The sequence below is a fragment of the Puntigrus tetrazona genome, unplaced genomic scaffold (genome assembly GCF_018831695.1).
Source record: "Puntigrus tetrazona isolate hp1 unplaced genomic scaffold, ASM1883169v1 S000000008, whole genome shotgun sequence".
Lineage (NCBI taxonomy): Eukaryota > Metazoa > Chordata > Actinopteri > Cypriniformes > Cyprinidae > Puntigrus > Puntigrus tetrazona.
In genome coordinates this window covers 1,371,661-1,397,211 of record NW_025047688.1, presented here as the reverse complement: position 1 = coordinate 1,397,211, position 25,551 = coordinate 1,371,661, and the positions used below count along the sequence as shown (strand labels likewise).

General features: G+C 35.3%; 1 pseudogene; it reads right to left on the bottom strand.

Moving 5' to 3' along the window:
• Positions 1–2,359: 2,359 nt before the first annotated feature.
• On the bottom strand, positions 2,360–22,923 carry LOC122332264 (annotated as a pseudogene).
• Positions 22,924–25,551: the final 2,628 nt, after the last annotated feature.

The window sequence follows — 25,551 nt, the reverse complement described above, 5'->3', positions numbered from 1 at the left end:
TTAGCACATTATTAGTGACAATGAAAGCCTTAAGATTAATGTTCATCAATGCCCAGAGCTCCAGTGATGCTGGTTTGTTGAAACATTTGCAAAAGTGGATGCCGATTCATCGCAATTAACACTGACATATCAGTTCTTTAAAACATTGATCTTCAGTGTTTGTTTACAGTGCGCACTTTTGAGTGTGCCAGAGCCACATATCTTGGGGTATATATTACTTTATTTTTTGGGGGTTTTGTATAAACAGTAAAAAGTAAGTGTAAGCAGAATTTACCCAACATTATACTGGTTACTTAAGTAAAATTCACCTATTTTAAAGGTTTGTATTTAACATGCCCATGATAAATTTTTACAGCGCTATGTAGAACAGAAAGAAATGGTAGTACAAAGTGCCTAACCTAACTGAGTGTACTAAAAATTAAATATTATTATATTATAAATACAGCCCTAACTTATTGCATTGATTTGTATTTATTTTGATAATTTGGTTTCCATTCCTTTACAAAATCTATTATTACATGGAAAAGCCTGCATTTGATCCATTCATCTGCTTAACTTTAACCAATGTTCAAAAATTAAATTTTAATATTATATTATAAATACAAAGCTCTAACTTATGCATTGTATTTAGTTTATATTTTGCATAACTCTGCTTCCATTCCTTTACAAAATCTATTATGACACTCATGGAAAAAGCCTGCATTTGATCCATTCATTTCGTACTTATACTTTTAACTTCATTCTAACTATGTTTTATTCACTTATTAAACCCGCTTCTGCACTGCTAATTTAAGGATGTCCCATAGTAACTATATATGTTAATATTTGTTTTCATATTGTTTGCATATTGATTGCACGTATAGTTCGCGTCATGAACAATAAAGAACCATCAAGTAATGTTGACTACTCATTCAGATTACTGACTAAACTGTAATAACTAGCACATGTTGACTAGAATATAAACTGCAGTGTTATTTGTTTTATTGAAAAAAGTTACTTTGCTTAAAGAAAATATATTTTACTCCAGTTACACAGGCCGAGGCTTAAAACCAAGTCCCAGACTAAAATGCATACTTAAATAAAATATCTTGCTCTTTATCTTTGTTATCCCAATTCATTGTTCTTCTCAAGATGCTGGCTATGTGAAAAACATTTTCTTAGAGTAAAACTTTCAGAATACTGTTTCATAGTAATGAATCTCAAATACAATTAACGCTAGTAACATTATCTAACCTTAGGTAGCTAAACAAAACTCTAAGAACGTCTGTATGCAACAGTGTGTGGTGTAAATAAATAAATCAAATTCCAAAGTAAGATAATGAAACCCACTGTTGATTTAGCAATCCTAAAAGAAAAGTTAACTGAACCTAGTTTACTACTGAATACCGATCCAAAAAACAATAACAAGTGACTACTATCGATATGCACTCATTACTAGTGAGTTCATAATCTTCACTTTAAACTCCCTAGAATTATTTGGAAATATACTTTGATTAATTACATTCATGCATTATTCATAGTATTATGAACCTGTGTAAGTAGTTCTTGGTGGTATGAAAAGTATAATATGGCTAATAGTGTAGAACTACCACATTCGACTAAGTGATGTTCTTACCAATTCATTAATCAGTTTGTATACAGTTGTAGTAGTTACTAGGAGTTGAATTATGCTATGATAATATTGTGTAATTCCAAGTTAATTAAGATAATGGTAAGTGTACCACTAGTAATGATTTAAGCATTACCAATTCCCTCTGGGTTAAAAGAAGAAGTAATAGGTAATTACTAATCAAAACCTACTAAATTGCCTCAGTAAAGTTTCACATAAAAATGTGTGATTTAGCCGATCCAAAAACACAGACAACTATTCAAGGATTACATATGTATAGTATGCACTTGAATAATTATACTGCACTTAATATAAACTGAAACTAAACATAAAAATACATTTTCAACATTTTCAAAATTATAGTTCACACTTGAGTATAGTCTTTAAAATATAATGTTTTGAAATAGGTGCTCTTTGTGTGTGTGTGTGTGTGTGTGTGTGTGTGTGTGTGTGTGTGTGTGTGTGTGTGTGTGTGTGTGTGTGTGAGTGTGGAAGAAAGTGAAGTGTAAAGCAAGTGAGCAGCAACTAGGGAAGAGAAGATGGAAGCAAGCAAGCAAAAGTAAGATAATTGTGTATTGAAGAAATTTTGTGTAACAATACCCTCTTGTCTGAACAAGCTTGAGGAAGGCTGGATTTTTTACAGGATTATAGAAGACAAACAACCCGATCGCAGCAATGGGTCGGGAGGCCAAATGATAGGATAATCACAGACTCTCAAAGCAACCATGACCACAGATGCAAATCAGTGCGCTATTTATAGAAAACCCTCTGCATCTCTGTAAAGACAGCCATAGCTCACACTGACACTAATGAAGACCTGAGAGAACATGTTTACCTGCTCTGAATTCACTGAATTCACTAGCGTTAAATCATTTGCTTGGTGGAACTGTGCTCTCATCTCAATTTCACTTTTGCACTATATTGTACATTTAGTTTAAAAAATATGATTGAAACTATCCAGCAACCAAAATTAAAACTGCAGGGATAATATGATGGTCCGTCTCAGTAAATGAAATGTCATTTATTGATTTCTGAAGAGTGTTACCTGGTGAGATGATGTAGAAGAAATCTTTGAACTCATCCATCCAGACTTCAGCCAATCGCCTGTTGTTCTTGTTGATCACCTGACCGGTTCCACCAGGAAACTGTATGGTGTGGCCTTCCTGAACACGTGGCCTACATGAGAACATGTGACTATCTCTAGAGATCCTCCACACTGCCAGATCTATTCACACACATACAAAGGAAATGCAATTAGAATCATCAAGGATCTTTAAAACGTATCCACGTAAAATTGAAATAAAAAAAATAAAATCCAGCATGTACTTATGAATATAGTATTGCAGAACATCATCAACAAATGGATCACTCACCTAAAAAGACATCTCAAGATTTTCCCTCCCCATATATCCCATGCCTGAATCATAGGTGCCAATCTCTTCAAAATAAGTTCTGTCAATGGAGAACAGACCTCCTGCCATTGTGGGAGTTCTGTGGAGAAGATTCAAAACAAAACTAGAATGAATTCATCTGACAGGGTGTATATACTGAATGCTATATATGTGTTCCCACCATCAATAGCTAGGTTAAGTGATGTGAACCTCTCTAGTCTGTTTAAGAAAATCCTCTGATCAATAACTTTCTTTATAAGGGTGTAATGATACATTGATAAGGATCAAATCAATACATATCAATCAAATGACTAATAATATGACGTATAGACATAATGGAAATACATGCAAATATTTTTATTTTCCAAATATATTCTGTATGTGTGAGTAATCTATATATACAGTAAATGTGCACATATATATATATAAAAAATTGTGTGTATATATATATATATATATATATATATATATATATATATTTTTTTTTTTTTTTTTTTTTTTTTTTTTTATGACAGTGCATGCATGTATACATATGTATATTTTTAAATTGCATAGCTCATATTGTTGTTTATGTCTAATGTAGATACTACATTTTAGAGAGTACAGAAAAATGACAGACTTTCTTCACAACTGTCATTGCTTTTCTCATTAAACAAGCCAATGATGAGCTGTCATCAGCAGACTGCTGATCTCATGCATGACTAAATGTTTTGTTCTTGTTATTTTGGTTACATATGTGAGTTGTAATAAAAATGTAACTGTATAAAACGACATACAGGTTTATTGCAGGCCATTTGTAATATATTTAACATTTCTTTATAAAACCCTCAGGATAATGAAAGAACTGGTTTAAAGAGTTAACGATATCAGATTTTAGATTCACATCCTAATAATAATGTAACTGACAACAGCTAAACCATCGTGCCACCTACAATACATGCTGTCTGCTCAATTAAGACAAATCAAACATTATTTAAATAAAACGCTTTACAGTGTATTACCTAACAGGAAGGGTTCTGTCCCCTCTTGCGTCGGGTCCATCTCTCTCTGAGGAACTGGATACCATCTGAAGTTGAGCTTCCAGTTGAATCCCCATAGGTCATATCTGAGCCGGCCATGTACTCGAATGTCTCATCACTGATGACATCAATGATCGGACAGACCACAGCCCTCCTAGAATGACAAACACAAATAACCCTTTCACCTTCAGCCCAGTGCTGCTGTGGAAATAGGTATTTTGACAAGAATTGCATCTATTTTTAAAATATCAAATTACAAAATAGCGTAAGAAAGCTGCAAAAATGGAGGAGAAAAAGAATAGTTAGAAAACCTCCCTTCCTCCCTTCCTCATTTTACTGCAAAATTAATAATATTGGCTGCTTATTAGTACTTATAAAGCACATATTCTTTATGACCATACCTTACTAATAAGCAGCCAATTAGCAGGTTATTGAGGTAAAACTTGTAATTAATGGTTTGTTAACAGTGAGAATTAAACCTCAAAATAAAGTGTGACTGAATGGCTCGAATGGTCACACCACCCTAAGATGATGGATGTAGATGAAATTCGGGTTTAAACCAGACAGTTTAGCTATAGTTTTTGACGGCTCAGAATGACTTTGCATCAGGTCTGTCTGCACGGGTTTATTCTGCAATAATGCCCATCTGACTAGACATTATCCTTTGTGTAACAGAAAAGGCCGAGACACATTTCCAAATAGAAACAGTCCACATTGCAACATGCTTCCAGAATGTTATTTGGATATTCACTCCAGCTTTAGCACAACTAGACCAATTCTGATCGATGCAAACCCGATACACGCACTGCATAATGCTATACACCCAAATAAGCAACTTATGTATCACTGCTTTGCGATTCAGCCTAGACGGGGAGTTAAAAACCTTTACAGCAGGCAGCACAAAAGCGCATGCTCTCAAAAATAGGTTTCCTGTATCAAAGCACCTGAGCATGAACGAATATGAGTGTGCTTGTAACAAGTAACAAGATATCCCCAGTAATGTAATTCTGAATCTGCCTTCTGTACCTGAATCTGTGTGAACGTAATAAAGATCATTTTACAAATGGAGGACACGTCACACTTACTGATGGGTAACAGGATTATACTGTGAGAGACCATGAACTAAAGCAGCTAGTAGGTAAGCACACAAAGCAAAGGTAAATATGTAATTGTTAATGGACTTTCACCTAAGCACCCAATCATTTACTCGGACAATTTATCTATTTATACATTACTTTATTTATGTACTCATTAAGCCATAGGCAACATCACCACTTCTCTTTCGTAGTAATGCATTTTTTTCTCTAATCCAAGAGATTGTGACCCACTAGAGCTGGAAGATGGCTTTAAATTATTTAATGAAGCAGTAAGACCCAAGAAGCCTTGGTTTATAGTGAATTTATTCCTATAATCCTAAATGACTGGAAAAATCAAAATTAAATAAATGCTAATCAAAGGTCTGAAATCATGGGGTTTTTGTTTTTGATATAGTGCCACTCCTTGAGTAAATAAAATGTGACCCTGGACCATAAAACCAGTCATAAGTGTACATTTTTCGAAATTGAAATGTATACATCATCTGAACACTGAATAATAAGCGTTCCATTGATATATTGTATAATATTTGTCCAAGATAAAACTTTGAAAACTATTCGAAATTTAAAGGTTGCAAAAAAACACCTTTAAAGTAGTCCAAATGAAGTTCTTAGCAATATATTATTTTTATATAATATAATTATGGTATTATGGTACCAGTACTTAATGTACTAATAATGACAGAAAACTAAAATATGTAATTTTGACCCACGCAGTGTATTTTTGTCTAACCTCAGCAACTTAAAAATATTAAGAGTATATTAAGGGTCTTGGAATACTGTCTTTGACAACAGAGTGCCTTGGATTCAAAGAAGCTGAGAACCATTTTTTCTACAGTACATCCAAGGATGTAAAGTTTGGGTCTCAGGAATATACTGATCTGTACAGAGTCAAGTACACTCACCTGTCCTCTTTGATCCGGGAAAGCAGCGGCTCCAGCCACCCTGAAGTGCACTCACAGTGGGCATCCAGGAAGGTGATGACCTGTCCTCGCGTGGCAGCTGCTCCTCTTAGTCGTGCTCGAATCAAGCCGGATCGCTGCTCCATCCTTAAAATACGTACTGGAACCTCCAGAGTCGCAACATGGTCCTCTAATTTTTTCTTTAGAAAATCTGCAATCAATCAGTGGACGCAAAGGTCATCTACAGAAATGAAATTATGGTGGATAGCTCCATATTACACACATTTTAATGTTTCTTCACTCAAGTCTCTAAGAAGCTGAGTGAAATTTGTGACCCTGGAGCACAAAACCAGACATAAGTAAATCAGGTGTATTTTCGTAGCAATTGCCAACAATACATTGTCTGTGTCAAAATGATTTTTTTTTTTATGCTAAAAATCATTAGGATATTAAATAAACATCTATCTAAAGACATGTACATCTCTTTAGCGAAGCGTATTAAAAACTCAAAAATGCATTGCTAAAAACTGGACAACTTTAAAAGTGTTTAAATTAGATTTTTTTGCATCCTCAGATTCCAGATTTTTCATGTAGTTTCATTTATTATGTGAAAAATTGGCTGGACCCTTATGACTGGTTTTGTGGTCTAGGTTCACATTAATGGACTAAATAGCCTAAACGTCAACATTTACATAAACGATGACACTGAGGATTTTCTGCCATTGACCAATATAGTGGTACTCATAATAACTCAACATGTAAAACATAATTGATCAGTTAATAAACTAATTAATGGCTGTGATTATGACCTCTCTCGCTGGCATCATCCACCAGCAGAATCTCGAGCAGTAGATGTCTGGGCGAGCGATTTATGGCACTATGTATGGTTCTCAAAAGTGTACTCCAGGCTTCATTATGAAACACGATCACAATGCTGGTGTTTGGAAGGTCATCGGGGTATGTCTTGGTTTTACAGCTGAGGAACACACACAAAGGTTAATAAGACAAAACAAGTTAAATAAGTTCAAAGACAAACTTTTAGACATATTGAGTCAAGTATCGAGTCAAGTTTCTTTGCAGGGCTTTTCACAATGCACATTCTTTCAAAGTAGCTTATGAGAGAACCCGATGCTAATGTTTAGTATTAGATGGATCCGTGGAATACTCTATTCTGATTGGTCAGTCACCACATTCTGAGGTATGTTACTCTCTGATAAAAACTGGCAAAAACTATTAATACAGGCTTGTCGGGGTAACTGCAGTCAGCGCTATTTGCTTTCTGGGAACATTTTTTTTTGTGAATGCTTTGTGTTTGACAGAGGTGGAAATCTAGCCATATTTTAGTTTCACCCATAAACAGCAGCTGAGTGATTCATTTTAAGTCACAAGCAAGTCTCAAATCATGTTCCAAGTCCTCGAAGAGTTAAAGTTAATGAGATAATCAAATGATGATTAGTTCATTAGCATGAACACCTGCTGTTAACAGTTAACATCACTGAAGAAAAGAGAAAAACAAGCACAGCTGACTTCAGCCTCAGCCTTGGATGAAATCAACTTGAAGAAAAACAAAGACAAAAGAAAACAGTCACCATAACTGTGGTCAGTGTTGTTGGACTTTTAAACATTATGATAATTCAAAGACGTTTGCTTTTTAAGCAATTGCTTCACAGCAAACCTAGAAGTAGCAGATTAATTCATTGATAAATTATGATGGTTGAATGTTATTGCTTTAAATCTCTCTGGTTTTAGTATTTCTCTATTTGGTTTATTAAATACATTTGACTATTAAGTATGTCTCATTGTAATGTGTCGATACTGAAACCAAAATTTTGTTTAGGATTAGGTTTTTAGACATGAACATTTATCATACGATCCTCAATAGCGGTGACATTAATTATTCGAACTGCATTGCATGATTTCAGCATGAAGCATTTTGTTGGTTGTCACCATTGTTAGGTATTTATGTGCTGGTTCTTGATGTTTGTGTGTGTCTAAACAACACTGGAGTACAAATTTTATATCACACAGAATCTCCGTTACTCTTTATAACAGCAGGTGTTCATCTCTAATTAACAATCATCATTTAATTAAGTCACTTAATTATCTTATTAACTTTAACAGTTTAAGGACTTGGGATTTTACTCAAGACTTGCCGTTAGAGCCATTACAGTGTGCACGGATCCACACTTTAAAAATTTACCTAAAATAGTCAGCCATCCAGGGATGGATTTTGGCATACTCTTTTAACGTTCTATGCTTGGGACGTACTTATTTTAATCTCACATACTATTTAGGGTGGATAGTATGAACACTGGGAAACAGGGAATGACTTGGTTCCTGCTTTAGTAAAATGAGCTGCTGAGTTAATGGATGGAACAAAAATATGGCGGGACTTTTACTCTTTGGCCCCTGAATTTCCCACCTCTGGTGTTTGGTTGACAGCTAAAATATGACACGAATCGATATTTAATTATGCCAACCTGGTATCGCAGACCCGCTCTCTCACTTCATAATGCAGCTGCTGGCCTTTTGTGATGATTTAAAGTCAGCGTGAAATAAAAATGGACTTTATTTATGAACAATTCATCTGTGAAAGTTAATCTGCTGAAAAAAATGTCTTGGTAATATTTAATCAAAATCTGAACAAAGCAATGGTGCTCCTTTTCTAACGATGTCAGTCTTGGGCAGAATACCCTTAAACACACCCCTCCTCTATTCAGTATTTCCACTTTGTATGCCCTGTGCATCAGATGTTTAAGTTCCTGGTCGTGATATCTGAGGCTAAGACTAATTCATAATAACCACTGGTTTGATGTACATTATCCTTTACTTATATCATAATATCTTAATAAAATGCATGTATAGACACATTTAGCAAATTATAGCTATAGGCATATAATACAGATTATATTTTGTACTAAAATCTGAAATAAAGTATATCTTGATTAAACCTGATGTACTACATATCCAACTTGTGTATACTCTGCAACAAAATGAATAATCAAGTACCTGAAATTTGCTATATGGTATATATTGTGGGTTTACTTCATGTATGTGTGTAATTTAAAACATCGCTATGGCCTCATTTTAAGGACAGTTTTCAAGACAAAATGTTTCCAGTTTGATCATTAATATAACACTGAATAATTGTTGACCTCTGATACTTACTTTTAAACATTGATTCAACCATACAAGCATAAAATCATCTCTTCAGCAATTACATTCTTCTTGATTAAAGCTTGAAGCAATAAAAATCAATCTATTTCCTGCTATTAAGATATTAAGTTATTTGATACATGCACAAACAAGAAGACAATTTAGGGATACACACCATCTTCAGCATTGGGGGTGCTAAAGTAATTTAACAAAAATTATACGATCCATTAAGTTGAAAATTGGTATGCGTCTGCTTTAGTGGGCATCCTAACATACCCTTTAATAGGGCTACATTAAAAAAAGCATGTAGGCGCTATCAGCCAATCAAAATTTAGTGCCTAAAACTGACACATGTCTATTTCTGTCATTCAGACTATTTGTATTAATTTCAATGCAAATCCTTAGATTGAGGTGATTTTTATATTATAGATAGCTAGCAGCTGAGAGTCACCAAGAGAGCTTAAATAAAGCATGAAGCTGCACAGGACAACGAGCGCTAAAAATCCATGAGAATGGCTGAGGAATGAAAAGAGATATGGGGATAGTTTTATAGCTCTGCTTCTCTTTGTGTGCACAGACAGGATGGGGGCAGAAGGGCACAAACTCGAGGCAGATTACAGATGACGGCACGCAGCATCTATCTATGAATATCACCCAACTGCGAACAACGGGGGATTTTGGCTGTAAGCATTGAGGGAATGGGACAGAATGGGTTATTTTACTGCAATGTTAAACCAGTGTTATTCCTTTGGGAGACAAATGTATTCATTCTCACCCCAAGTTGTTTTCTTTCCTTGCTTCATTCCATCGTTCATTCATTCTAAAATACTCATTAGTAGTTTTTGCTATGGGGAAACGTAATTTTTGCTCATAGCTGTAATTAGTGACGTGAACAATCCCAAAACCTCAAAGTTCTAAATTTAAACATAACTGTGGAATGGGCTTAAATGATACCCCAAATCATGCAGCTTCTTGGCTACTTTTGTAAGAGACATTTTTAACAATTCTACTGTTCAACATTCATTTCGACTGGTAAGAAGCGCACATGGACCAGGATATCCTTATCACCTAACACATAATCGATCAACGCATAATAACAAATAACAATAATCACCATTCAGAATATCATAGCCAACCTATTTCAACATCCTAGGTATAACATTTTGGTGGTGAGTTTAGCACAGATGAACATCACTGACATGTTCTTAAGAGAATGTAAAAATCTCATTGTTTTTTACTGTGGAGTTCTTTAAGTTCTTGGAGCATTTAGCTGTCACACAAACTACTGAGATTAAAAGACTCTGGTAAAATGTTGAGCAAATGTTTATTCCAAGAGAAACATCCATCACTGTATGTGGGTGATGGCCTTGAGTGCGCTGAATGGTGGCATAACTCAAACACACCAGATGAATGTGGCATGTTTTGCTCTAACAGCTCTCTGGGATTTCATTATGTAACTTGAATGGTTCTTTAGATTCCATAAACAAAGACCTTATTTGCTCCACTGAGACAGAGGGATGAAAACTGGAGCTTTCACGTAATAATAATGAGCGTTAAATAAAAAGTATATTTATCACCTATTCTTGTGCAAAGTTGCTTTATTTTTATTTTTGATGAACAGATGCTCTTGGTGTATTGAATGTACATACTGATAAGAAAATATCCACAGTTTGCCTCATTACGTGACCGCACAATAAAGCATGTGCCGGGCTTATGCAATTGTGGTTAATATTCATCTAAAAATTTAGGTCAGCTAGAATTAACACAACTAACTAATTGTCGATTCACAGCCTCGCCCGTTTGTCTTGAAGAATAACTGCTAGCTTTCAAACTTGTCTGTTCAAAACCACAAAACTTGTACCACTGCAACGGCAAATACCATACTGCATCCACGAGAGTTAGGAAATACAAACATCTCTCTCTGAAACTGCTCAAGTGTGTGATCCCCAAACATCTTTGGCCTGCTGCTTTTATTCTGATTCAGATGCAAGCTGAGTCACTTTTCGGAAAGAAAAATTAATTAGAAAAATAACATTTACACTGAAAATGTGTCGTTGTAGAAAGTCCTTGAGGCAAATTTGAGTTTTGAATTTAAATAAAGTAGTGGGGCATCAATTTCTATCCATTCCATAATTACAGCAAATGCAAGTAGCCACAAAACCAATAACCAATAACCAATTATTGCTTATTAAAAAAAGAAACATTAAAAGTCATCGTCTTCCTAATGAATGCTGATTTGTGTTGTTGAGATCGTTGTGGCAGCTGATTGGATCCTGCGATTAGTGTCGTTAATCATGGAGCATTTGTCTGCACAAACACACACACGCTCACCCGTCCAGCCGGACATCTGGCAGACTCCTGTTGAGCGCGATCATGTCACTGGCCATAAGGTTGAACTGATTGATTTTAAAGAGCTCTTTCATCTTCTCCTGCTCTTCTTTGGGAATTACCACAGCCTTCCCCATTTCACCTGGTGCCTCATGGGTGCGGGACATCACCGCTGGAACACAGAAAGCAGGACGGCAGTCGGTGTCAATTATTTATTACCAAGTGCTCAGTATCCTGGCCAAAACATGTGCCCATGTATTTATTTATTTAACTCCTTTCATGTCGGTTTGTTAGAAAAGTGTCAGCTATGATATCTAAAAAGATGTAATGCGCAATAATCATAATAAAAATTTGGTCTACAGTATTTTCATCTTCATATTAAATATGCACTTTTTAATAGATAAAAATGAAATCAAAATGTATTGCTCTGCCTCTGAAACTGCACTTTCTATTTCAGCTAACATTGCAAACTGATGCACATTCATTTTCAGTCATGCAATTAATTCCCAGTTTTTAAAATGAATCCTACCTTTCATTATTTACTTTTTGAGAATCCCTTTTCACTTGGACAGTAATATTTACAGTTTACTTTCACATATGTGACCCTGAGTCTTTATATATATATATATATATATATATATATATATATATATATATATATATATATATATATATATATATATATTGTATAGTATATTTGAAGTCAATAATACGTTCTAAAACAATAACCTCCAAAAGATTTTTTTTTCAATCAAATCAGTTGATTAGCAATATTCATTTCCTATGGGTTTTTGCACCCTCAGAATAACGATTTTCATACTGTTGTATCTCAACCAAATATTACTCCATCCTAGAAAACCATAAGCTCATTTATTTGGCTATGTATAAATGCCATTTTCAAAACCTTTGTTCCTTATGACTGGATTTGTAGCCCGAGGTCACATATGGAAATAAAATTGGTTGCAAAAACAATCATGATACATATAAGATGAAGAGGCTACAAAGTAAAGTAACTATAATAATAATTCAAATGAATACACAAGTTAATATGAATACTATTTATTAAAATGAACAATAATATAACAAATCAAAATGTATAAGCTTGGTTACAACTGTCCATTTGACTCATATATCTATATAGTGGGGTTTAAACTGAACACAAAGCAGATTTTCAGTGTCTCTGCTGCAGGTAAAACTGACAGCAGTGTTCTGAACCATTGATCCATGTTATAGGATCTGTCAACACGGACGCTTTCTGTCCTTGAAATCTGACTTAACACTGTTATCAAACAGAGACTACAAGGACAGCAAACAAATCAACAGAAACACTTTCAGAAAAACACACTCAACATTTTTTGATCATGAGTTTTGTTACTCCTCATCAGTAACCATAAAATGAGTTACATTACTATACTCTCATCTGATATCTTTTAGAAATGACACAGAAACAATGGGCTGTAAAGCTGTATATTGTAATAATTGCTAAAAAGCATAGTCTACGCGTTTTGTTGTATCATATTTGATACATCAGGCTTTTATATAGTATGATATAAGAAACAAAAACACTTCAGTATAATTCAGAGGCACAAAGTGAGCAAAATATATAATATGATGCAAATGTTGGTATTTATATGGCCAAAATGTAATATAATATATAAATACTTCTGTTTAAAGCTCTAATGTTTAAAAGTTTAATAAACCTATGACGTTGCTTCTATGTTTAACGTTATATATTAGTAATAATATTTAAATTATTCCTATGAAAAAATCTCACCGTAAAAAGACACGTGTATCACTACCTGAATGTTTTTGTAGAAATTATAGTAAAAGGCATTGCATTTGTTAACATGTCAAAACTGTTAATCCAGGCAAGTCAACAGAAGGCATGTAGAAAAGATGTACAGCATATGTTTCTGCATGGTTTCAATCATGTTTGTTTGTTTTGATCATCTTTCAAATATAATACAGTAGGCTTTATAGGGTTGAGCTCATGTTTGTCATTATCGGTACTGAAGATGCTCTTTAATAACTCTAAAGTAGCGCATGTCTGCAAGGACTAGAAAATTAAAGAATCACCTCAAGATCAAGCTTCTACAGAATGCCCTCCATCGGATTACTAGGGAATAGCATTTATAAAACTAAACACATGATGAACAAATGATCAGTTAAGCCACCAGCATATACAAAGTCATGATTTTTCCTTTGTAAAACTACTAGGATACATTCTAAGTGATTTATGTTCTACCATATTATTAGAGGCTTTTCTCTGTCACCTATATTTATTACCGTCTCCTTCTATAAAGCAATATTCTCAGCCCTCCCAGAACCATAGATCCATACGCAGCTGACCAGGTTAAGAGGGTTCAATCCAAACAATTCACAGCCAATCACAGGCCACATTAACGGCCTGTCTGATTTGATGACATTCTCAGTTAAAAACCTGGAGGTCTGCATGGACAGTTTTATGCAAAATCACCCTGCTTTACGACAGAGAACTGCACATAAACCGCGCAGCAAAACACTCCAATATAATGGGGAGTGCTGTGACTGCAGTATGACGAAGAGCAACTCATCGGGTCTCTGACAATAACAGCAAGAATGAAACTCTGCAGCACTGCTTCTTAACGTCCCTCTTCAACCTTCACAGTATTTCAAAGCAGAACCAGGGGATTTGATATACCCTCACGCACTGCTGTCTTACTTAGCTGCTTAATCCAAAAATAGCATCCATTTGGGCACAAGGACAGCCCATAATATCATGTCATTGAAATAAATCTGGAAGCATTGTGCCATTATGGACACTATCATTCTGTTCCAAAACCTACTGAGCTGGCTCCATGAGCAGTACACAATCCCGCTGCGAAAGCCACCACGTTTTAGACAAATGCAAAGGCGGTAACGTCTGTAGCCTTTGTGGAAAAAACTATGTACAATGTACAATGTAATAATAAACACTCTAAGTAATCCAAGATATCAGACATAGTTGAAGAAAGTTATAGTTCCAAGTCAATAAAGTGTTCAAATTAAGGTTAACGCTGGAATACAACTGCACAACTGTTAAAAAAAGCAGAAACAGATTTTAAAACATCATGTATCAAACACTTTATTCTCAATAAATTCTTAATTTGCTGTTTATAAAGTAAGTACAGTAGTTGTTAAGTTTAGGTATTGGGTAGGTTTAGAGATGTTTAATAAGGTCATGTAGAATAAGTTATTATTATGTGCTTAATTACTACTAATAAATGGCTATGGTTCTAGTAATATGTTAATAAAAAAATAGAGCGTTTCCCAATCAGCTCCCTTGTTCAGTAGTCAGTGCGCTGATCAGGAGTCAACCATTTTAAGGGCCATCTCAAGCACCAGATCCTTCCAGTGCACTGAAATGTACGTTCCCTGAAAAATCATTGGCCAGTGGTATAAAACAAAACCCACTCTGTGATGCAGAAAAGTAGGGATGTGTAGGGGGGTCTGGACAAGTCATAACTTTTATGAAGAATATTTTTGGTTTTGAGACTTTAGTCTTGCAACTTTAGGAACCTTACCTTTGTACTAACAGCTTGTAACAAAAAAGAGGAGAACTTGAAATTGCATCATATTACCCTTTAAGATTTTCCACAGAATTGATTGTTTGTGACCCTGCATTGTTTGTGATGCTTTTGATTTGGTTTGATGATCATTTTTGATGATATTGGGATGATTTTAAAATAACGAATGTGGGAAACATGTTTGAACTCTTCTGGCTGAATGTACTCAAAATCAGACTTTACCCATCACACATTACGTGATTTATTTATTTATTTATTTTAATACATTTATTTTTTTGGTGAAATCTGCAAACTCAGACTGAAATCTGCAAACTCACCATGGATTTCAGTAATTAGCACAGACTACAAATTTGAGAAAAGGTCTTGGCAATAATTGTGTGACTAGTCCAAATACTTTCTGATACTGCCTTAGAAAAAAATGCAGACGTAGACATTCATTATGTTTCGGAATGGAGACTATCTGACCTTTTTAAAGAGATTCCCTGCAGTTATTCATCAGGATGTATGAAAGAGCATTAAATAATTGATGTCCATTAGGCACCGTTTCTTTGGTTTTATTAGAATGTAAAGCTGTTGCATCATCAGTTTAAACAGCAGTCTGGGAAGAGGGTGATGTATACTTAATGATGTGGCAATTAAGATGGAGAAGCAGGCATTTCTGCATTGATCCCAGTACTTTATTTATTTAGCAATAAGATCATATTTGAAACAGTCTCTGTGCTCTCTTTAAGGTGGCAGTTTAAGTGATACATCTACTACAGCCATTCAATAAAGAACAACAGAAAAATCGGCTACATAGTAAAGCTAAAAATAAACCGACTAAGGTTATGAACAGACTAAAAGCAAAATGATCTTTCCTGGATAAGATATTTGAAGATCTGTCTCCAGTAGACTGAATTTTGTGTGGTGATGGGATGAGGACTGAAGTAAACTGAATCTATTTTAGTTACACAAAGCAAAAGATTGGCAGATTCACGTTAATCTATTTTTGATAAAGTAAACTCACTTTTCTCTCTGCTCACAGGGTGTTATACTTTGAACGTGTCACACATAGCAACATACAATTTTGCAAAAATGACGCTCCGGGCATTAATGGGTTGAACTTGGGATGCTGTTTGTCTTGAGCCAGTAAACAAATGCCTAGAACAGGGGTCACCAGGTTCAGTCCAGGAGGGTCATTGTCCTAATCAAACACCTGAAGCAGCTAATCAAGGTCTTTGTGTACTTGAAACATCCTTGAAACTCTGCAAGACACCAGCTCTCCGGGAACAAATATGATGACCCCTGACCTAGAATATCCAAACAGGCTAAATCATTTAAGACCCCTATATAGCAGCCTCGTATTAATGGGGACTGCGATGCTAGTCGCATTTTAGTTGGGGGACCAAACGTCAGTATTAACTATTAACTACAACTTCTGCCTCGATAAACTCAAACTTAATTTACTGCTAATTAATAATAAAATAAGTGTTTAGTTTATGTTTCTGGTTGGATTAAAGGGTGTGAGATGTATGATGTTGATGTATGAGAGATGTAGATAACTGCACTTTAGACAAAATAAAATTAAAATTAAGTTTTAAACTGCCTAGTCCTAGTCATTATTAGTCACCTTAGGGACTTAATGTTAACCTTAAAGTCCATTCCTGAATAAAGTGGGGGTCTATACTTGTTTAGATGTTATTCTAATATACCACTAATGTCAGAATAAAACATATGTCCTTGCTAACAACCCTAATTGTGTCATTTGCTCATTTGTTTGTTTGTCTGTTTGTTTGTTTACACAATATTCCGCATTATGAATAGCATAAACTATTGCCAGAGGAAGTTCAATTCTTATTCCCGTGTATTACACTAGGCAAAATAGAGAAAGATTCATATTAGAAGATCGACATACTGTGCCGATTACATTTATATCAAAGATATTTGCTTGCCAATAAAGTTCAATTTTGTTATATCTAACTAGTAAGGAGAGCAATATGCAATAAAACATCCGGCAAAGAGATAAAGATCATAATTATCAAGCCAAAATCATTTTGGTGCAAGTTGGTACATGCCCTGCATATTTGCACTACTGAGTTATATAAAATTCTCTTTTTGAAAGCGAACTTCCAAGTTCTGTATTAGGTCCTCAACCTTTAGATAACCCCCCCCCTCGTCGTCAGGGCTGAGCTAATCACTGCCCATAACCTCAATAAGAGAAAAGATCTTCAAAGTGACTCGACCTCATAAAAAACGATCTAGCGTAAATAGCCGACAGACTGCAGTGCTTCTAAGCTCCGCTCTTTCAGCACTGCGGCTGCTTAGACCTCATCTGACTGTTTAATACCCTAACAGCTTTCCTGCCATTATTAAATCCCGAATGCATGGATACAGATTGTATTTCAGACAGACACAGCTTCCTGTTTGTCCACTTTATTAGAGGCAACAAGCAGACCACAGAATCTACATTCATAACGAGGCTTTTGATGTACTTGCGCTATAAAGGTTTAGAGCAAGACTGTGATTATGGTTATTGGTGGACCGCATCTAAACCTGAAAGCTGCTTACGGTAAGAGTTAAACCTGTTTACCAGACATGGTGTTGAAGTGAGGACAAGCATCTGATAGTGCTGGGATTAAACAGTAAGAAATGAGCAGCTGGTGAGCACACTTCAGGAGATTTCACCATCAGAAAACAATGACAAGTCATTTTATGAACAAATACACCCATATTTTGAAGGCACACTGGCAGTATTTGTCAGCACGCTGCCCACAAGGCCATCGCATCTGCACAGGTGCACAATAGATGGAAAGTACGAAGGGCGCATCCCCCTGCAGGTAGATAATAAAACTCTGCGTTCTGTCAACGGTCAGACTCACCTCTGAGCGCAGGCAGGAGTGAGTGGTCCTTCTTGTTGTCACATTTGTTGCACTCACTGAAGTAGAGCAGCAGGAAGACGTCCACTAGCACCCAGACCAGAGAGGTGGTCAGCACCACCTTACAGTACACGAAGCGTCTCATGAGCCCCTGCTGGCGTCAGGACACCTCAGATGGGCAGATGAGAGGGACACAGGAGATGGGGCAGGGGGCGATGTGACAGGACACACTCTGAGACGTCATCCCACTGAGAGGTGACAAGAAAATAATAAATATTAGTTGCATCATCAAAGCGTCAAACCGAGTTAAAGACCAAGTCGGATGAGTATAATAAGCTAGTCTGAAATAAACCCTTATTGTCTGTTCAGTGCTATTTATCTAATCATTGCAAAAGTCAGCCTCTCAAACAGGTCATTTTTTACTATGCAAGCAGCATTATGTACAGTAAATGTAATACTTACACACATTTTTATATCCGAGATTTAAAATTCACTTCCACTTCTCTTCTGGTTAACTGTTAAAGGAGAGGCCATAGGCAGAGGGTGAACTGACTCCAAGGTAAAGCTAAAAGCAGCCAAATCTGCAAACATCATAAGCCTGTCTTTTATAGCAAGAACCAGACATGAGTGTCATATAAGATAGTAAATTACGTTTAATGGGACTAAATGTATATTTGACAATTTAATAAAACATTACAAATTGAAAATTATAAAATGTTTACTTTCCAAGATTATTCAACCAAGCGAATAAATTATTTCTTTGATCTATGGTGAGTTTAAGCACTTAAAAAAAAAACGAAACTCTCCTTAAAATCACTGAAGCAGTTGCTTACGTTGTACGTACATCTGAGCTATGTTGCTTATCAAAGAGGATTCTCAAGAAGTTCAAAGTTTAGTCAAAATTTAGTCTCATCTGAATACCTTTCACTGGCCATTGGATTCCTAAACTCAACAGAATAGAGTGTGATTGGTAATGTTAATATAATGTCGCAATCAGCATTTTCTATTCTTTTTCATTTTGTTAGCAACAGATGTATTAGATTTCATTTGTTTGTGCAGAGGCATTTTTTGTCCATTTTGTTCCAATTTAAGGTTTCCAGCTTTCAAATAAAACAGAATTCACTTTTATTGCCACTTTTTACTTTGGGACTTTTTACTTTGATAGCACTGCAGAATATGAGATACACAATATAATGATAATATGCAATAATATAGCAATAATGTCTCTAAGCTGGCCGGCTATCGCTGCTGACCGAACGAATGTTATGTTTAACAGCACACAATAGCTACATCCCAAATGTAGCAATATACACTATGCACTTTTATATATTATGCACTTATGCACTGCTCAACCATATACTATATAAATTATAAAAGGTTATTTTGTCATTCTTAATCAGAGTTCGATGGCCCTCCAGACATTACGGCAAGATACAAGCTACTCATAATTTGTTATAAACAACATGTAACAACTGTAGCATTTAGTTACTGTACATTACACTACTTCAAAATAAGTTTCTCAACACTGGAAGCTAAACTGTTTTGAAGACAGTCCAGCTATTATTAAAAATAAGTAGCTATTATTACTATTAACATTATTATTATTATAAGTTTGTATATTATTTTACAGCTTTGATGCCTCTGCTGCAGGTGAAGGATGTGACACCATAAGATCACTCCTGTTATAATGTACGAAGTGCTTCTCTTGCTCTCTCTGTTCCTCCCCCTTCTCTAGGCTCTATCCTGGAGTCTGGAAACAGTACACTCGCTCCAGACTGTCTGTCCTTTTCCTCTAGGGAATGCCCGGACAGCACACAGTGAACAGAAACTACAGAATCCATTCTATATATACTCAAAAGCACAATCTGTCTGTCTGTCTATCTATCTATCTATCTATCTATCTATCTATCTATCTATCTATCTATCTATCTATCTGTCTGTCTATCTGTCTATCTATCTATCTATCTATCTATCTGTCTGTCTATCTATCTATCTATCTATCTATCTATCTATCTATCTATCTATCTATCTATCTGTCTGTCTGTCTATCTCTATCTATCTATCTATCTATCTATCTATCTATCTATCTATCTATCTATCTATCTGTCTGTCTATCTGTCTTATTACATTATTGTACACATGACCTTTGTTTGTTTGATCATCAGTAAAAATCATGCCTCAGAAGCTGTGAACTCGTCTCTCATTGGAAATATATCTTTAAAACTTAACACTTTACAATAAGGTTTGATTTGTAAACTACATGGCAATAAAATGGATCTATCTAGCCCTGAATAGAATCATCTGACTCATATAACCAAATCAAAAGACTCACAACAGCACAAGCAAACAGGCTGTAATCTCAGATTTGATCACAAATGTTGTTGACCATCTGCTGGGCCGTCCAGGGCTGCAGTGGCACCAGAATGAACTTCCCTCAGGATTATCTCATTTAACAAGCCCTTAACAAACCACTGAAAAGCTCCAATCATGATGAATATCAACTAGACTACATGATCAACTCTCCTAATAATATGTAATATTTTATTTTAAGGACCTATTTTCCCAATTACATAGTTGCTTATTACAGTAGCATGCATATTACTAGCATTTTGGCCGTTTATCTGTATTTATAAACCTCAAGACAGCACTTTATTTTACAGTCCTGTTTCCATATGTGCATACTGTGCACTAAAGTGTAAATAAAGTGTAACCCTTAATTCTAATTAAATAGGGATTTGTTCAAGAAGACAATATGGTGATACTTTAGAATAGGGAACTCATATTCACTATTAACTATGACTTTTCCCTCAGCGAACTCCAGATTAGCTGCTTATTAATAGTTAGCAAGGTAGTTGTTACAATATGTTTAGAGGTAGGAATAAGGGATCTAAAACACAGCCATGCAAAATACCCGAAAAGGTAAATCAATATAGAAAACTCATTTGGGTCAAACATTGGTTCAAATGTTTTCACAAAAAAAATTTGATAATTTCATCAGATTCAAAAACATTCCATTATTTTGACTGTTGTTTTGAGAAAAATAACATCTAGGTCAAAAGACTTTCATTATTTCCAGGAAGGCATTACTTACATATACACTGTTGAAATGTTTAGGCTAAGTAAAATGCTTGAATGTTTTTTGAAACAAGTCTCTCGTGCTCAACGAACCTGTATTTATCTCATTGTCATAATGAAAAACACAGTTCTGAAAGCAGCAGCATTTTGACCTGGGCCACTATTGCCCTAGCAACAAACCAGAATACCTTAGCAACATATCAACAACTCAGAACACATTCAAAGCTACATAGTTTTTACCGGGCAAATCTGTTTACACAGTGCAATGTCTGTACGGATGCACCAGTGAAAACATTTCAAATCTATATGTCCTGTTGTTGTCTGTAGCAGTGTGGTCCCTTAGAAACAGAACGAGAGTCTGTTTTCTTTCTGCGCTCTAGCATAGATAACTTCACTGTTTACGGTAAGTTTACTTTTGATGCAACATGATGCTCTTATCAAGTGTAGACTTGGTAAGGGTAATCGCATTTCGTTTGAGAAGTTTGAGAATCAATAAAAGAAGAAGTATGAAATTGAATTCTATGTAATATTCCAGGCTCCTCTGCTTCAGAATGCCTGCACTGTTTGATTTCTTTTAGAGATTAACCAGCAGACCGTTGTAAAGTCTACAGATTCAGCCCTTCAGACCCGGGGTGTACAGTTACCTCTAAGCTATTATCATTAGTCTCCTGAAACTCAAAACCCAAGGAAAGCATTGATTGAGTCTTAATTAAGAGGCTTTCACTTTACATCGGGCCTTTGCAAAGTCTGTTATTCACCGTTTTGTAGCAAATGAGACCTTGTCCTTAATTATTTGACATGCTCGCTAAGAGTTAACTAGTAACAAAAGGACTATTTTAGCTGCGCAGACAGGACATTGCCTCAATGTCAAATGTTAAACCAACTCACACAGAACAAGCTGCCTCAATTACGCAACTAAATAAATGTGCAGCGAGATCATTCACATATATTTGCTGACGTGTTTTGGTTATAGAGTATTGAAACTGGCAAACAACACAAAGAGGCGGTTTATGAGCTTTTTTTACTTGAATTTCCCAATGAGCTGCTTTTACGTCACATAAAGAGATACCGTGAATTTACACAATGTTCAAAAATCACTTAGAACAGCATCTTTTGTCCGCTTAGTACGTTCAAGCAAATTGGGCCATTTTTTGATAAGTCTAAGAAAAAAAAGTCCCAATTGTACTGAATTAACCTCTATTTTTAGCATAGAGATACCTCTGTAAGGTCAAGTGCTATGGATCAACATTCATCACGAAATTGGTTTAAATGTCATGATTTGTAAATATGCATTTGTTAATCGCACAAGACACAGAGTTTAGCTGTTAATTCATTTAAAGTAAATAAATAAAAAAAATTTGTATCTTCTTTTCTTTTCTTTTTTTGGATCGTACAAGACAGATGCTGGCACGTGCACTTATCATTTAAAGAAGTGTTATACATGTAAGGTAGTGACACTTCTGTACTTACTGAATGAAGACTGAATGACACCCTGATCTCCTGATGACCAGCCAGCAACGTGTTGCGTTTGTTTCCTCTTATTTATAATTCCAATACGATTTCATGCGTATCTCTTGTTGCGAGCGTGAACACCAAACGACGACATGGACCCAGTAAAACATATATAAATAAATACAAACAACAGGCCGTATTTACTGAGCCCCCCCCCCAAAAAAAAAAAATCTCGAGCTGTCCCTTTCAGCACTGTCTCTATGACAAACGATGCTGCATGCATTCAGCCCACTGCATCACTGGACAGATGTCGTGCCTGCAAGCAGATGCGAAGGCTGGAGCTGTGTGTCGCACGCCGGGTCTCGAGTTATGTCTTCATGTGAAGAAACATTTCCCTTAGAGATGGATTCATAGGATGTCGGTATCGTTCCGTTTGGGCTATTGGATTTAGGATGACTGGAGACAAGAGGCGTGTCCATCCAAGACACCAATGCGCAAGTGCGCCGAGGACATCTGGTACATGTAGGCTGTTTCTAATGACAGCTCTCTCTCTCTCTCTCTCTCTCTCTCTCTCTCTCTCTCTCTCTCTCTCTCTCTCTCTCTCTCTCTCTCTCTCTCTCTCTCTGGGGAAAAATATATTATTAACTGGTAATTATTATTACCAGTTATTCAGATTAATAATAATTCATTAATATTCTGGATGATGTTGCGTTTTACTCCTATACTCAATGGTTTCTTTCAGTGATTAAGCGTAACACACATACATGGGTGCTCTTTTGTATTTAATTGATAACCTGCATCAGTTGATTCTTAAAAGCCATTCCCATATATTATTCGCAAAAATAATAAGCATCGAATACATTTAACGATTGCCTCATCCTGTTTTCTCATCCGTTTCACTTGAAATTGTTTTTTAACATCATATTTTGATCAATCATCGTATGTTTCGTAGCCGACTACTGACTATACTGTTTCATTTCATACATAACTGGTAAGAAATAATTATTTTGCAGCTTGCCGCACATGGAGTATAATTTAGAGTATAATTTAGAGGCACAGCAGCGACACCTGCTGTACGCAAGGGGAACGATATTAAAATGATATTAAAAATAACATGACCTGTTCTGATCTTTCAGCATTTTCCATTTTCTACAGGTTGGCTGCACAGCATTATAAAGCAACAGTAAAGTGAAAAATAAAAAAAAAAGTTAGGTTGTACTGATTTTCAACCAGCATTGATTTCCATTGGCTTACATATATAATGCAGCTCAGTTGCATAAATAATGTTATGGTATCCATTCATATTTAATGTGTCTTTAAAACTGCCTGCAAATGTATAAGAAAAAAAGAGAAATGCGGTCATACCAAATACTAGCTAATAAAAGTTACTGAAAAAAAATGATTTCTATGTCTTGGAGATGTTGTCACGGTTCTTCTAAGCATTAGGTCTCAGACTAAATTGCTTCTGTCTCTTCATCTAATCCCAGATTGACTCTGTGATGATAAATGAGATCATACCATCTGCTGCAGTCAACCGAACAAACACTCACTGATTATTGATCCTCCCAAAATATCATAGTGTCTTCCAGCAGAAACTATGATCATAGGATTCTATCTGCAGTATACCTCTTATTTGAGCAACCATCATTTCTTCTTCATGCAGTTTGACAATTGTTTTCTTTGTCTACAGTTTACGGTCAGATTTGTCTACAGGTCTAATCGCTCTGTTCCTAAGTGACAAAGGGAGAAAAAGAAGAGGAGGAAGAAGAAACAACTTATTTTTGTTCACTCAGCACGACCTGATTCGTGATGGAATATGTGTTCTTAACTTAACTCTGATCTGATATCATGAAACATTTCTGTATAGCTGTCAGAGCATTGAGAAAAGCTGCCTCTGATTTTTCTACATTTTTTCATTTATATATATATATATATATATATATATATATATATATATATATATATATATATATATATATATATATATATACAACACTCTGAATAAATGTGTAAACCCAATCCGGGCTATTTTTAACATTTAAACAAAGTATTTTGATTCTTTTGGATTTCCAAATGTTTTGGATCATATATAACGTAACAATATAGACCAAATTTAAAAGACAAATATATTGCTGCATCCTTTGTGTGGTTAGTTATCTATCTATTTCTAAACTTTGACTCAAATGTGATTTTGAAGCTCATGTTAGATGCACACACTCAAATACAGCACTGCTTCTTGTTGTTACAGTGAAATATTAAAAGTCACGTTTTTAAAATCAACCAGGTTCATTTCTGAAGACTGGCCAGCAGATGGAGACAGTGACATGTCAACGATGTCCTGATGATAAAGCACAGAGGAGTTGACAAAATTCATTTCAAATAAATGCTCAGTAAATATAGGATATACAAATGTCATTATGATGTTCTCTATAACAATATTATTTAGAAACAGGACCTCATAAAATATAAAACTTATACATTTTATGGGTGACTTTTGTCTTTTTGACTTTATGGCTACAGCATATGATTTAGTTTAGAAGAGGGGTCATCAAACTTGATCCTGGAGTCCTTAGTTTGTTTTTGGTTTTTTTAATTCAGCATTCTTTTTTTTTACTTTTTAACACTGAAACTTTTTAAATCATTTTTGAAACCTTTTAAACGTGCTTTAATGTAAAATTTAAAAAATGTCAATGTAAATAATGTAACGTAAAATTCGACAAATTTCTCTGGGTCGCCACAAAGGGGTTTATTATCGATCTCAAGGTGAAGACATTAACATGATCTAATATCTATATTCAAACAGTTGTGGCTCAGTTCTTTGGCAGATGGCAAATATATGGCCTCAGTTCATGGCGGATGTAAAATTTGAATTTTTGTGTTTGAAGCGTTTGAATTCGTGAAGTGTTTTCCGTGTAAATGTAAACTATTTTATTCTTTTAACCATGTATTCTTAATGTTAAAGACTATGCTATATAAGCATTCGCAAGCTTTATTCACTGACCGTTAGACGGTTGTTTTTAAATTTTCCTCGGAGGACTGTAATAGCACAAGTTCTGCTGTAGGTGGCGCCACAAAGACATGAACTTGTGAGAGAGGGGAGTAGCAGTCACCTCCCATCGGCTCAT